General features: G+C 40.1%; 1 protein-coding gene across 2 annotated transcripts in view; it reads left to right on the forward strand.

Moving 5' to 3' along the window:
• DAB1 (Dab, reelin signal transducer, homolog 1 (Drosophila)) overlaps positions 1-14,171 on the forward strand; it is a 1,258,753-nt gene that overhangs the window by 356,918 nt on the left and 887,664 nt on the right. For both annotated transcript variants that reach the window (XM_011941355.1, XM_011941364.1), the window contains exon 2: positions 8,083-8,245. The gene's annotated coding sequence lies outside the window, so the exon portion shown is untranslated. The remainder of the gene's footprint in view (positions 1-8,082; positions 8,246-14,171) is intronic.

Here is a 14,171-nt window from a genome sequence, read left to right on the forward strand (position 1 = left end):
TTTTTCATCTATTATATTGGGATAATGAAATCATAGTGTTTACCCCCATAGGTTTGTCCTGGGGATTAAATTAGTAAATATGCATCACAGCCTTGGACAACAGGGTTTGGCACACAGGCACTAGGTAAGTGTTGGCCGTTGTTACCCATAGTTACCCATTAGACTTGAGTATCATTTATAACTTGAAAAGGACTTATTTTTTAAGAAAGAACACCAGTCCTTCACTATCTACTTTTTTTTCGGCTTTCAAAGGGCTACAGTGCATTTTAATCTTCCCTTTTCAGGATTATATACAGCCATACAGGTGTGAGCACTGCAAGCCTTTTACAAACTTTCATGAGGAGCTGTACGTCTGCATTGTAGCAATTTGCTACAATTTGCTCAGACCAATATATGTATGTTGTCTTTAAATTGTGTGATGTGAGTGGATTATTTGAATGGGCTGTAAAGTTTTAATTGGTGCAGCTGATAAACCTTCCCTCTCCCACCCCCTACAAACCCTTGGGTGTTTCATGTTTCAGGGCACATGGCAAAATTAACTCCTGACTGATCCTTTCCCTTTTGCTGTTGCCCCTTACAAACCTTTCTCCACAGGGCAGCCAGAGTGATCTTTTCAAATGCAAATCAGTTAAGATACTTCTGCTTAAACCCTTCTAGGTTTTTTTTCCCATTGCACTAAGAATCCAATCCAGACTGTTCCCTGTGAAGTACAAGGCTCACCTCACACCATGTGTCAAGCACGTCAGCTTCCTTTAAGTTTCTAAAGCGTGCCAAGCTCCTTCTAAGACCAGGGTGTTTACCTTTGTGAATCCTTCTGCAATATTCTCTCCTGGTGATTCAGGAGGTTGGCATTTTCTCATCTTTGTGGGATCAATTTAAGATGTCACTTCCTTAAAGAGGCCTCCCCCAACCTCCCTACCTAAAATGAGCACATACCATATCTCCCCCTGTCAGCGGTGGCAAATCCCTGCAGGTCTGCAGCAATCTCAATTCTTGCGTCCTTAGAAGAAAGAATTTAACTGAGTGACAGAGAGCAGAAGGAGAGACAGAGGCAAACTATAGAGCAGGAGTGAATGTTTACTAAAAAGCTTTAGAGCAGGAACAAAAGGAAGGAATGTCCACTTGGAAGAGGCCCAAGTGGGCAATGTGAGGAAGATGTGCAGGGTCTGACCTTTTGACCTGGGGTCTTACACATTGGCATACTTCCGGGATCAGGTGTCCCTTCTCCCCTAATTCTTCCCTCAGGGTTGGCTGTCCACAGGCGCAGTGGCCTGCTAGTGCTTGGGAAAGCATGCACAGTGTGTTTACTGAGTTGTATGCGTGCTCAATTGAGGTGTTCTTCCCTCCCCTGCCGGATGCCCCTAGGAGGCCGTATACAAGTTAAAACGCTGCCATTTTGCCTGTTAGTGCTCATGTGTCAGCCCCCTTACCCAACTCCTGAGATCTTATCAGGAAGGTACTGATCACCATTTCATTATTTTCATGTCTGTAGAGAGCCTGCCTTTCCTTGGTACTGGCCGCAACCAATTATTATTTTAGAGAGACAGTTAACAACCTCCTAGCCATCACCTGATGGTGATCTGACATTCCTGGTGGTGGTGGGAGCCTTTCCTGCCCTGTTTATGTCTGACTAGCCACTTGCTATAACACCCCTGCCACCCCATTATTCTTTATATTAGCATACTGTTTATTTCCTTGTTACAGCATTTCCTGATCTTAATTATTTTATTTCCTTATATGTTTGTTTGTCTCTTGCTGGCCTTTCTTGATAGACTGTATGCTTCCTGAGGGCAGGGACGAGGGCTGCCTGGCTCCTCACTGTATCCTGAGTGCCAGGCACAGAGAATTCCAGTGAAAAGTACACAGTACACTGACAATTGATTGAGTTGCCTCTGGAATGTCTAGAACAAAAAATACACCGTTTGATTTTGGCTTATGCTCTAAATGTCGTTTGCTAGCTTACATGATTTCTGTATTTTCTCCCCTGTAATACCCCCTCAAAGACTAGAGAGATGGTGTGTATGTGTGTGGCTGTTGTCCAACCTGTCGTTTCCAGACTACAGACCTACTATGCCTCCAGTCCCCTAACTCCAGCACATTTTTTTCATTTTTTCACTCAAACCTCTAAGACCCTCCAGAGTCCGTAGGAAGCACCCCTCACCCCGGTCTTAATCACCACTTGCTCCTCCTACTCGCCCATAGGCTCCATGCCACTCTTCCTGCTTTCTATCTCTTCTTTCTTGTATTCTGTGTTTCCTCTTGTTTCTTCTTCACTTTTCAGCCTTCTTATGAGAAGAAAGCCCACCACTTTGAATGATCATCAGCCAGTCAGAACATTCCTCTACTCTAGTGATTTCTTCCCGCCCCCCTCAATTTGCTGTACCATCTGTGAATCTGAGGAACTTGTAGAAAATTTCCTGTGTGCAAGCTCACCCACATAGACTATGATTCACTAGGTTGGGGTGGAGCCAGCACTTCATTAATGTATAAAGTTCCCCAGGGAACTCCAATATGTAGCCAGTCTAAGAACCAATTCTCCAATCTATGTGAAGAGTGCCTCATACTCACTGGGCCTTTGGGCTCTTCTTAGAGGCCTGTCCATAGCTTCCCTGCATAAAGATCCTGAGCTGTTCTGGGAGCATGCAGGGCAGAAGGCTGGTCCCTTGATAGCCACCAAGACTTTGCTGTAGTCAGGCTTAGTGACATATTCCCAGGCTTGTTACACTGTTGTCTTGTTCATAAAAAATATGTTTTAGCCTTCTAGATATCTAATTTTGCAAATCAGTGTCAGGTATAGAAAGAATCCTGTCACTTGAACAGCATATTCAATAATTTTAAAGGTCAAGACCTGTGTGGAAATTAGCTTTCAGCTATTGAAACACACTGACTTATACATACGGAACAGAAAATATGGTCCTATGGCACACTGGATATTTATGCATATATAAATTAGCCTGTTAGACATACTGATAAGCAATATCTCAAGTACTCACTGATGATCATGTCCAGCATAGTAGGAAAACAGTGAAAGTGCAGAGACAGGTTTCATTTTAAGGACACTGCAGTAATAGCTCTTGATCATAGAGTGCCTACTTTATGACAGGCACTATGCTGCAGGTTTTGCTCAAATACTCATCACAACCCAGAAAAGTAGGAAACACAAGCTCGTGAAAGGAAGGAAACTCACCCAGGATAATACAGTAAAATGTGCTAGTGGCAGGATTCCATGCCAGACGTTCTGAGCTCAGGCACTGCCAGCTCTCCATCACACACTCCTTACCATCGATGACACCAGTGTGCAATGAGCATGCTCCCTGTGAATGGGCACCTCGGAACAGGGCTACCCACCTAGGAACAGGGAACAGGGCTACCCACCTAGGAACAGGGCTGCCCACAGAGGAGGGTAGGAGAATCTGTCCCCAGAACCCTTGCCCACACTAAATATTACTTATGTTTTAATGAGTATTACTAATTTGACAAGTAAAATATGATTCACATATTGATTTAATTTACATATTTTTTTAGAAGTTGATGCAGATTAATATTCTCATTTGTACACTATCTGATTTAAGTCTATTCTATTGGTGATAAAACACCAGGACAGGCTTGTTTCTTTGAACAATTAAAGTAAGAAAGGGAGAAAGAATAATAAGCTTTTGAGCACTGATTTTATATTTATCTATCAATTAGTCATCAAGGTAGAGAAGAACAAATTCTTAGTCATCCTCACCAAAAGATTGCAAAGTACATTTTGTTTCTTTTTTCAATTGGCCAAAAATTGTGTCTTCTAACCATTTGGTGTCTAGCAGTAAAACCGAAGTCACTAGCAAAATGTCTGTTTTGATAAATTGGGAACAAAAAGACCAAAACTAATGACTTCCACAATGGTAGGTGCCCTGGGAAATACAATATAGAATAGTGGAATCGAGGGCTTGTTTACTATGATTCTGTATATCCATCTGATGGGGAGTATAAATAGGTTTCTTTACACAAAGGGACCCAGGGAATGGTGAATCGGGGAATAATTGACTTGTCTCGGTATGTTTGTGAATGTGCATTTTTATCTGATGGCAAATATGCTGTTGGCCTTTGAGTCAGTCACCCACCATAAAATTTCCTCAGCCTCATATGAACCAAGATAGTGTGCCCATCCCCCCCTCAAAGTAAACATTTCAAATTAGCATTAATCATCCAATGTCGTGGTCGGGGCCCTACGGTGAAAGCCACCTACTGCAGCTGAATGCCATTCAGCAGGCAAGAAGTGATTTGCAATATAATTTAAATGAAGAGTTGGTTTCTTTTCCTATTTAGAACACACCAGTATGGAAAACTGATTGTCAGACATTCTGGTGATGTGCATCAACTTGGCTATTCACTCAGAAAATGAAGTTTCCTGAGACACCCGCGCATTTAATTTATTTTTTTTCCTATGAAGTTAACTTCAGCTTGTTAAATACAATGACTATCCAAACCACAGAAAAACCAACACCATTAATTTTAATGCTTATAATGTAATGGAAGGAGATTATATTCATTTGGGATTTTTCTCCTTTTAATAGAATGTTTACTTGCCCCTCTCCTTACGAGTTAATTATTATCTTCTCTCCATAATGCTCTGCTTGTATCTGAGCAGCAAACAGAGTCTGTTAATGTCTTGAGTTTATAGATTACTGGTGATTCTATCATTTTGCAATGTCGATCACTAAAGCATCAATAGCTTGCCAGTATGGTAAGTGAATATGTGACTGATAGGAATGCAACTACTTCCTTACATAACTCTCCTGTCTATTTTTATAAAACATTTAGTTTTAGCACAGTGTCTTTTCTATGAATTGACTGGCATATTGAATGACTTTTCAGTAAATTATACAGTAGTGAGTTAAGAATTGGTGACTTCTGTTATCATTTGGGTATTTATGTTTAATTCATCAGTTTATTCATTTAATAGACACTTAGTGAGTACCTGGCTTATTTCAGTAGTGTGCTGAGTATTAGGGATTAAGACATAGTCCCCACGTTCAGGGAGCCCAGAGTTCTGAGCAGGAATTGCCATAAGGAATTGCAGCATAGGCTCAATGAGATGAGTGGTACAAAAAATCTGGGTATAAAGGGTAATAGAGGGTGCAATGGAAGAAGCTTTTCCTGGAAAGAAGACTACCAAAGAAGGTTTGGCAGATACTGGAGCTGATCTTGAAGTCCCAGACCCTGAGTTCTTCAAGTTGGCAGTAGAATGATTTGTGAGGGTGGGAGGAAGCAGTAAAGGAAGAGGGAACAGCGTATGCAAGGTAGTGATTAAAAAAAAAAAGAAAACAAAGTAGTGATGAACACCTATTGAAAACCTTCTGTATGTTTTTAAGTAATAAAAGCTGACATTTTCTAAACTTACCATTTGTCAACTACTGTTTCAAATTCTGACATCTGCAAACTCAAGCCTCACTATGACACTTTGAAGTAGGTATTATCAGCACTCCTTTTTACAAATTAAAATACATGCCTGGAGAGATTCAGTAACTTGCCAAATGTCACACAGCTGATAGGATCAAGAAAAAGACTAGAACTCAGGTTCTTTAAGTCCAAAGTCTACAAGTTTAAATATTACACTAATATTTCAGTGTAATATGGCATCTTTGCTCTTTAGATCCCTTACTCCAGCTGTGCAGAGAAGACATGCAAATAGTGGCTGCCATTCATGACAGTGTCTAAGAGGGGATAACAGCAGCAGCTATGACTTACAGAGAGTGTTAAATGAGATATGAAATGTTAAATGAGATATGAAGTATACGAAGGGCTTAGAACAGTGCCTGGTACATGGCAAATAATTTGTTAACTGCTGGGGTTATGATGATTAATGTGTTAAGGGTAGTAGAATATGCCAGGTGCAGTGGCTCACGCCTGTAACCCCAGCACTTTGGGAAGCTGAGGCAGGTGGATCACAAGGTCAGGAGTTTGAGACCAGCCAACATGGCGAAACCCAGTCTCTACTAAAAACACAAAAATTAGCTGGGCGTGGTGGCGTGCACCTGTAATCCCAGGTACTCCAGAGGCTGAGGCAGGAGAATTGCTTGAACCTGGGAGGTGGAGGTTGCAGTGAGCTGAGATGATACCACTGAGAAATTTGGAGTTGGTGGCATTTGATGTAGACCTGGACTCCTTAATCGATTATTTCAGCAAGAGAAAGCAGAATGCAGAGATGAAAGCTGACTGGAAGATTCCATTATGTTTAAGAACAGTAAATAAACTAATTTGATGAAAGCAGAGGGCTTTAAAGAGAAGCAGAAAGAGTAAGATTAAATAGGAGGGTAGAAATTGCTTATAATTAATTATATTTGTTGAGTGATTGGTACTGTTTATATTTTGGTTTTAGTCATCATAACGTTTTCCTGGGATTATAGACTCATTTTTTTCTTTTGAAGAAAATGAGGCTCAGATAATTGATGTGATATTTCTCAGGTCACCCAGCAAGAGTAGTTAAACTTGGACTTGAACTCAGACCTGTGTTAAAGTGCCGTGTGCTTTTGACCACACCATACTTCCATTTTGCAGCTCTGATCTTTCTAACACATCATCCATATTTACAGAATAATTTTTCTAGTGAAAGGGGTAGAAAAAAAGTAAGAACATACTTTGTTAATGTTTTCTTCTTAGGGTTCTGCTTATCAATCACTATAGCCCAACATTTCCCCAGTTAATAGCCTGTGTCTGCTTTCATTAAAATAGAAAGAACTGGTCTCTCTGTTTGATTTCCTGTACACACATATACCCCTCAGGTTTCCTGTTTGTGTATATCTGTTATAACATATACCATCAATAATAAGCCATTGCCCGAAATGAGACCTAACAGTTAAGAGTATGAACTTTGAAGGACGGCAGGTGCCAGGGCTAGATTCCTGGCTCTGCCCTTCATAGCTGTGGTCATAAGCAACCTTTCTACATTCTCTGTACTTCTATTTCTTTATCTGTTTAATGACAGTTATAATAGTACCTACATTATTGGTTTGCTGTTATGAATAAGTGGATTAGTACATATAAAAACTAAAAACTGTGATTAAAATGCTATGATAATTCATTTAATATTAGCATCATTGTGGCTTATAATCTAACATCTATTGAGATGAAGATCTGTGATTAGCTCTGTCCTTGATTTGTTTGTGTTTCTATAAAGGCATGTCTGAGACTGGGTAATTTATAAAGAGAAGAGGTTTATTTGACTCACAGTTCTGCAGGCTATACAGAGGGCGTGGTGCCAACATCTGCTTCTGAGGAGGGACTCTGACTGCTTCCCCTCATGGTGGAAGGGGAAAGGGAGCCTGCATGTGCAAAGATCACACAGCTAGAGAGGAAACAAGAGATAGAGGGGAGGGAGGTGCCACGCTCCTTTGAACAACCAGCTCTCATAGGAACTAACAGAGCAGGAACTCACTCATTACTGTGAGGATGGCACCATGCTCTTCATGAGGGATCTACCACGTGACCCAAACCTCCAGCCTCCATTAGGCCTCACCTCCAACACCGGGTATCAAATTTCAACATGAGGTTTGGGGGACAAACATCCAAACTATAGCAGTGAGGATATGGAAAAGGCATTCCTTCATACATTTGCTGAAGAGCATGTAAAATTGTACAAACTTTGTGAATGGTAATTTGACAATATCTATCAAAATTTAAAATACACATTTTCTTTATCCAATAATTCTGCTTTAAGGTATTTATCCTACAGATAGATTCATCCAAGTGAAAAATATACAATTTATACCTTTTGAATTTTAGACTGTGTACGTATAACCTAGTCCAACATTTTAACATAAAGATGAATGAGCATGTTTGCTTTTATTCATGTCCTTCCCATAACCTAGCACAGTGCTAGGCTCAGAGACCCTGACAAGTTCCCTTTTGTTTAGCCCAGCACACATCCTGTGGCTCTCTGTGCCCCATGACCACCTACCCTACGTGTACCATGCACACTTTCAAATCATACGCTTCATCCTGAACCATTCACTTCAAACCCCATTGTGATGACCATTGTACTTTATCCTGTTTCTCCTTTGGTTTGCCTTCAAAATTGACATCACTTTTTCATTGCAGCTATTTCCTTGGCTTCTCTCCATGACGATTCCTGACTTGTGGCCCTGGCAGTCTTGGGAAGACATCATCCAGCTTCTTCAATCCAGACCCTGGGCTCCTCCTTTCCCCAGGATTGCCCCCACCTAGCCTGGACACATTGACTGAACTGTTTTCTAGGACACTGGTGAGTAAAATGCTTAGCTACTTCATGAAAACAGTTCCAATCATCCCCTCCCAATACCATCTCCTCCACATTTGAGCGTGATTTTGTTTCTTTCAAAAGTGGCTCCAACACTCTTCCTTTCTGGAACTGCCTCTCCTGTAGTTAATACCCCAAGGTTCATTATTTGTTTAATCACTGACTTACTCAATGAGGTGGTAGCCAGCAGAATCTGAGAACTGAAAGGTGCATGCCTTTGTCTCCCTCCTGTGTGGTTCCATTCAGGGTTACTTGTCTCTGACTTAGATTGGAGACTAAATGGATTAGAATAAAACCAATTTAAGGGAAAAAAGAAATGTTCACAGAAACAGAAATAGAGAGTCCTGCTATCTTGGCTGCCTAAGACCTGCAGGCCTCACCAAGGAATTTAAAAAGTAATGTTTCTTATCATAAGTGACAGAAATATGCTGCTTTCTGCATCAATAGATATGAAGATTAAAGGGTCTGACCGTATTAAACAATTTTGCACAGCACCAGGCACTCTGGGCTGTGCTCTCTGCCTTATTACCCTTCATCGTGTGGCTATTTCAGGCCCAATTTAAGAATACAATGCTGTCTGGCTTTGCAAATTGACATCCTTTAATTTAAACTGTCTTGTGGGAGAATTAAGAAATTATGGAACAATTATTCGCCCTCAGTTGAAAGCTGGATGACATCCTGAGATTCTTGTACATTAGCCATTTGAATTGATTAAGTCACGTAATTGAATTACACCTTTGCCCCCATAATATCTTGTGGCACATATGTTGGTGGTTCTTGTTGGGAAATGCTTCCATAAAAATAGGAGAGGGGTTGGTATTAGAGATTGACCTGGATATCAGAGAAAACCTCAGAGCAGAGTGGGCTGACACTCTGAGATTCTGTGAGGGAGGTTGATTAACAGAGCAAGTGTTCTATTTGGAGTTGCAATGGAAGTTCACAGATCAAAACTGTATGCATGATACAGTGTACCTCCTTCCTTAATCTCTCTTTGCATTGTCCTTGAACATTCGGCTTCAGTGGCTGGCATTCATTCTCAAAGCTTTTTCTAACATCTCCCATGGACAAAAAAACTGGGTTTGGTGTACCTTCCTTTGTCTTACATGGTTTTCCAAATATGCTTCCATTAGAGTAGTTACCACAATGCTGACAGGTTTCTTTCACCAGGCGATGAGGCTGGAAACCACGTCCAGCTTACCTAGGTTAGTAATAGCACTCAATAGGTGTTTGCTGAGCAAGGTTTTATTAGTAAGTCTCTATGGTTTTGTCTCTGTTTCATTTTGTTTCATGGTGTGAAGGGAGGTAGAATCTGTTAGTAATTTTGTAAGCATCATTCTTAAGTAGGAGTTTTTTCACTACTTGTGTTATTAGACAATTTCATAGAGGGTTTATTAAAGGCCAACTCTGTCTGCTTAACACCTATGAGGCGCCTATTATGTACAAAAGCTAGGCTAGATGCTGAGGGGAAAAATTAGCCAAAACATACTTCCTTTTCTTTAGAGGAGCTCAAACTCCAGTGGTGGCAGAATTGAAGAGGTCTGTGCAAGAAATAGCTCTGGTGACTGAGCAAGCACGTAGGAGGCTGTTCCATGGTTTAGGACTCTGAGAAGGGGCCATGGTACATTCCATTTCATTCCTCTCTGAAGTTCGTACTGTCGTTGGTCTGCCCTGTGCCCCCTCCCACATCGTCCATTTTGGAATCCAGCAGAGAGGAAAACCCTTAGACTAATGTCCTGTGGACAGGCTGCACGTGTGCCTTTCATTTAAAAACTCCTCTAAAGGAGAGAGGTTTTAAAGCACTGTTTCCCCTCACCCCACCCCCACACTGACTTCCAACTCCCTATCACACTGTGCAGCATTCTGCGTCTTCCTATTCTTTGTCTGTTCTGTGTGGCACAGGAATCTCTCTTTTTAAAGGTTCTTTATGTTTTCTTTACCTTTATCAAAGAACGCTCTTGGAGCTTTAAAACCCAACCACAGCTATCTTCCTGAATATTTCTGTGGGGAAGGGATTAATCAAGCCTGTCAAACACTGAGCTGTAAAACCTTTAATATTTCTAAAAGGTTTAAAGCCAGCATATTTATCACATGCATCATTGAGAATAATCTTTCCTTTTATAGAACAAATTAAATGTTCACTGTAAAATATTGTGGTGATGAGCACAGTGGGTGAAAGACGCATGCAGGGGCCCGATGTGATATTGCAATGGAGATTCTGGTTAAATCTTTCCCTGACATCACCCTGCTAGAAACCACCCATCATCCCCCACACGTCTGTTTATATGAATGCTTTATACTGTGGAATCCTAGAATCTTGGTGCTCAAAGGGAAAGGGGCTAGTATTTGTTGAGTGCCTACTATGTCATGCATTGTGTCTGCATGCTTTCAGTGGGCTTCCACATTTTAATTTTCTAAACAATCCTTTATAATAGGTACTGGCATATCTGATTTATAGATAAGGAAACTAAGATTCCAAAAGTGAAGGAATTCTCTCAAGATCACGTAAATATTTATTTGCAAATCTGGGACTTGACCCTATGCCCGGCTAATTCTTTCCTTCTGTTTATGTGGCAAATGCCTAGCAAATGCTTAGCAGAAGGTAGGTGCCCACTAAAGAGTTGCTAAAGTTATTATGACTGTTAGCATCAAAGTCTCTGGAGATTTTTATTGAACGATCATTACTCTATAGACAGAGAGACAGTGAATATTGTTGTGCCTGATTCTGGGAATCTGAGATGTCTAACTCAGCAGTAGTGGTCATGTTCCTTAGGGTAGGGAGAGACTCACTTGGGACTTTTGATTACTATAACTAATACAAACACTGTGTTTTGTTGTTTATAAAGTGCATTCATGTGCACAGTCTAATCTACTCAACAGCTTAGTGAAGTCAGTACTACTGCCATTTTACAGGTGGGGAAACTGAGGTACAAAGACATGATAAATCATACCCCGTGCTCCAACTCCATTCTTCTTATTCCAAAGCCACCATCTTTCTGCTAATACTTTAAAACCATTTAGTTATTATTCCTAAGAATTCAACAAGTAAAATGAAGAGGTGTTTATGTTTTGAAATTTTATTGATATCAAATGTATAAAATTTCAAAAGAGCACTTTAACGACTGTTTTGATACTGGATTTCAATTTAATACATTGATTTGAAGTCTTTTGCAAACACCATTCTTTTAAAATATCTGAAAGAGTTATATGGTGCTTTGTAAGTATCCATATATAATAAGTTTTTCAGCTTTGTCCAGTTATAATTGGCAAAAAAAATAAAGTTTTCAAGCTTGCAAGGACTTTAGAGACTGATAACTCTTGTTTTTCGATTAGATAACTGAGGTGTAGACATTGAAAGCAGTGTGACAGAAGCCCAGGCAAAATACTGGGATAACAGAGAACAAAGATACATTCATTCAGATAGGGATGGGTGGTATGAAACCATGGAAGGCTTCACTGAGGAGGTGACTCTTGATGGTTTCTTGAAAGGATGAGGATTTTAGTAGGGGGAGAAGAGTCAACGAGTGAAGCTAGAACAGAAGAAAAGAATGGCTGTGTATGAAAATGATAACATGATGGTTCTATGGGTGGGGGCCCTTCATGGAAGCTCAAGTTTGTTGTTTCAATATAATTAGTTGTATAATTGCATTCCCAGACTGCCTCATAGGGCTGCACACACATGTAATTAGACCCCCTACCAGCCAAACGGTGTCTTGTGCATGCCTCCACTTTAGACCTCCAGCTTTGTAGCAGAGCAGGCAACCAAAAGAGAGGTCCTGGGGCTCGGAATATTTGCAGTTCCAAACTCACCTCTTCTATGAGCATACCTCGCTGTGTTTGCCAAATGTACTAGGTGGGGGAAACAGACAAAAGACTTAGAAGGAAGAACAGCTTTCTCTTCCTCAGTTACTATGAAGACAACAGGCCCATTTCTGGAACTGTTGGGTGGGCGAGATGTTTCACCAGTTTACATTTAGCAAACTGTAATTAGCGTCAGCAGGAGAAGAAAAATGACTGTGTTGGGAAACTCCACTTTCCTCTGCTCAACAGCCTCTGTTCGCAAGGGCTGTTCCCTGCATTTGGGCTTCTGTGATGGGGAAGCAGTGTACAGCTGCCTTATATAGTTGCAATGGGCTTGTTCTGGGCATGAAGCTCTTAACTGCAGCAGGGGACAGAGGCCAATGGATGATCCTCTTCAAATAGCAGAGTGAATCTTGCTTAGGTGTCAGCCAGGTGGAGTCACTGGGCTCTTGTAAGGTTTCATTCATTCCATAAATACACATAAGCCCACACCCACATAAACCCTACTGTGTGCTGAAAACTAGGCTTGATTTTTAGGAGCTACAGATCCCCACAGGCCTCTGTGAAAGGGCATGCTGGCCAACAGCAGATTAATGGCTAGATACACACAGTGCCATCTGAGGCTTCTTAGTTTGGGGACCATTGAGTAAATCAGACACTCACTGTATTCGTTAGGATGAGTAGTGCTAGCTGCCTTAACCAACAACATAATTTTAAAAAGTTCATTATGATACTTAATACAACCGTTCAGAAAGCTAGGTTTTCTCATCTTATCTGTGTCACCATCATCTTCAACATGTGGCCTCTAAGGTCTCTGAAGATGGGGAAAGAGAGAGGAAGATCATACTTGGGAGATGTTCAGGGACCATTTCTGGAAATGGCAGACAGCCCTTCCACCCATATTCCGTTGGCCAGAATTCAGTTATATGGCCCAATTTAATTGTTAGGGGAATGTAAATGTAGCTTAGCTATGTGCCCAGGACAAAAATGACATAGATAAAGAGATGTCTGCACTCCCATGTTTATTGTAGCACTGTTCACTATAGCCAAGACAGAATCAACGTTAAGTGTTCATCAACAGATGAATGGATAAAAAAATGAGATATAGATATAAAATGGAATAATATTCCACCATAAAAAAGAACAAAATCCTGTCATTCACAGGAAAATGAATAAGCCTGGAGGACATTATATTAAATGAAATAATCCAGGCACAGGAAGACAAACATCACATGTTCTCACTTGTATGTGGGGGCTAAAAAAGCTTATTTTATAGAAGTAGGGAGTAGAACTTTGGTTACTAGAGGCAGGGAAGGATGGAGGGAGGAGGGAATAGTGAATTTGGTTAATGGATACAATTAACTGAATTTGGTTAAATTACAGCTAGATAGGAAAAAAAGTTCTAGTGTTCTACAGCACTGTAGGGTAGCTATAGATAATATTTTATTGCATAATTTCAAGTAGAAAGGATTTTGAACATTCCCAACACAAATTAATAATAAATGTTTGAGGTAAGAAATATACTAAATACCCTGACTTGATCATTATACATTGTATGCATGTATCAAAATATCACTCTGTACCCCATAAATATATACAATTATTGTGTCCATCAAAAATATTGTAAAAAAAGTGAAACAGACATAGTCTTTTCCTAACATGTTTCATTAAACTCAGTTCCCATTCAAATAAATGCAAGATCATCTAAAAGAATTGCCCTTTATTACCATTTTGAGGAACCTTTCCAGGAAAAATGCTCTTCCAGTGCAGAATGGAACTCAACTGCTGAGAATTTAATTAACACAAATTATCTGGAAGTGTCTGAAGTGACTTCATAACTCTTCAGTCCAGAATTCCTCTTATGGTATTTGATCCTAAAAATATAAATAACAAAAATTTGCGAACAAAAAATTTATTTCCACATTACTTGTAATGTTGACAAAAGGCAAACAACCAAAATTTCCAAAAATAAGAAGATTTTACTGAAGTTCTTCACACTTAAATAATGCAGTCATTAAATAAAACATATTTCTAAAGAATTTTTCATGTTATTGACATATGGACATAAAGATAGGCCTCAGACCTATATATACAACAGGATTCCAATTTTGTT

The sequence above is a fragment of the Colobus angolensis genome, unplaced genomic scaffold (assembly GCF_000951035.1).
Source record: "Colobus angolensis palliatus isolate OR3802 unplaced genomic scaffold, Cang.pa_1.0 Scaffold102, whole genome shotgun sequence".
NCBI classification, from domain to species: domain Eukaryota; kingdom Metazoa; phylum Chordata; class Mammalia; order Primates; family Cercopithecidae; genus Colobus; species Colobus angolensis.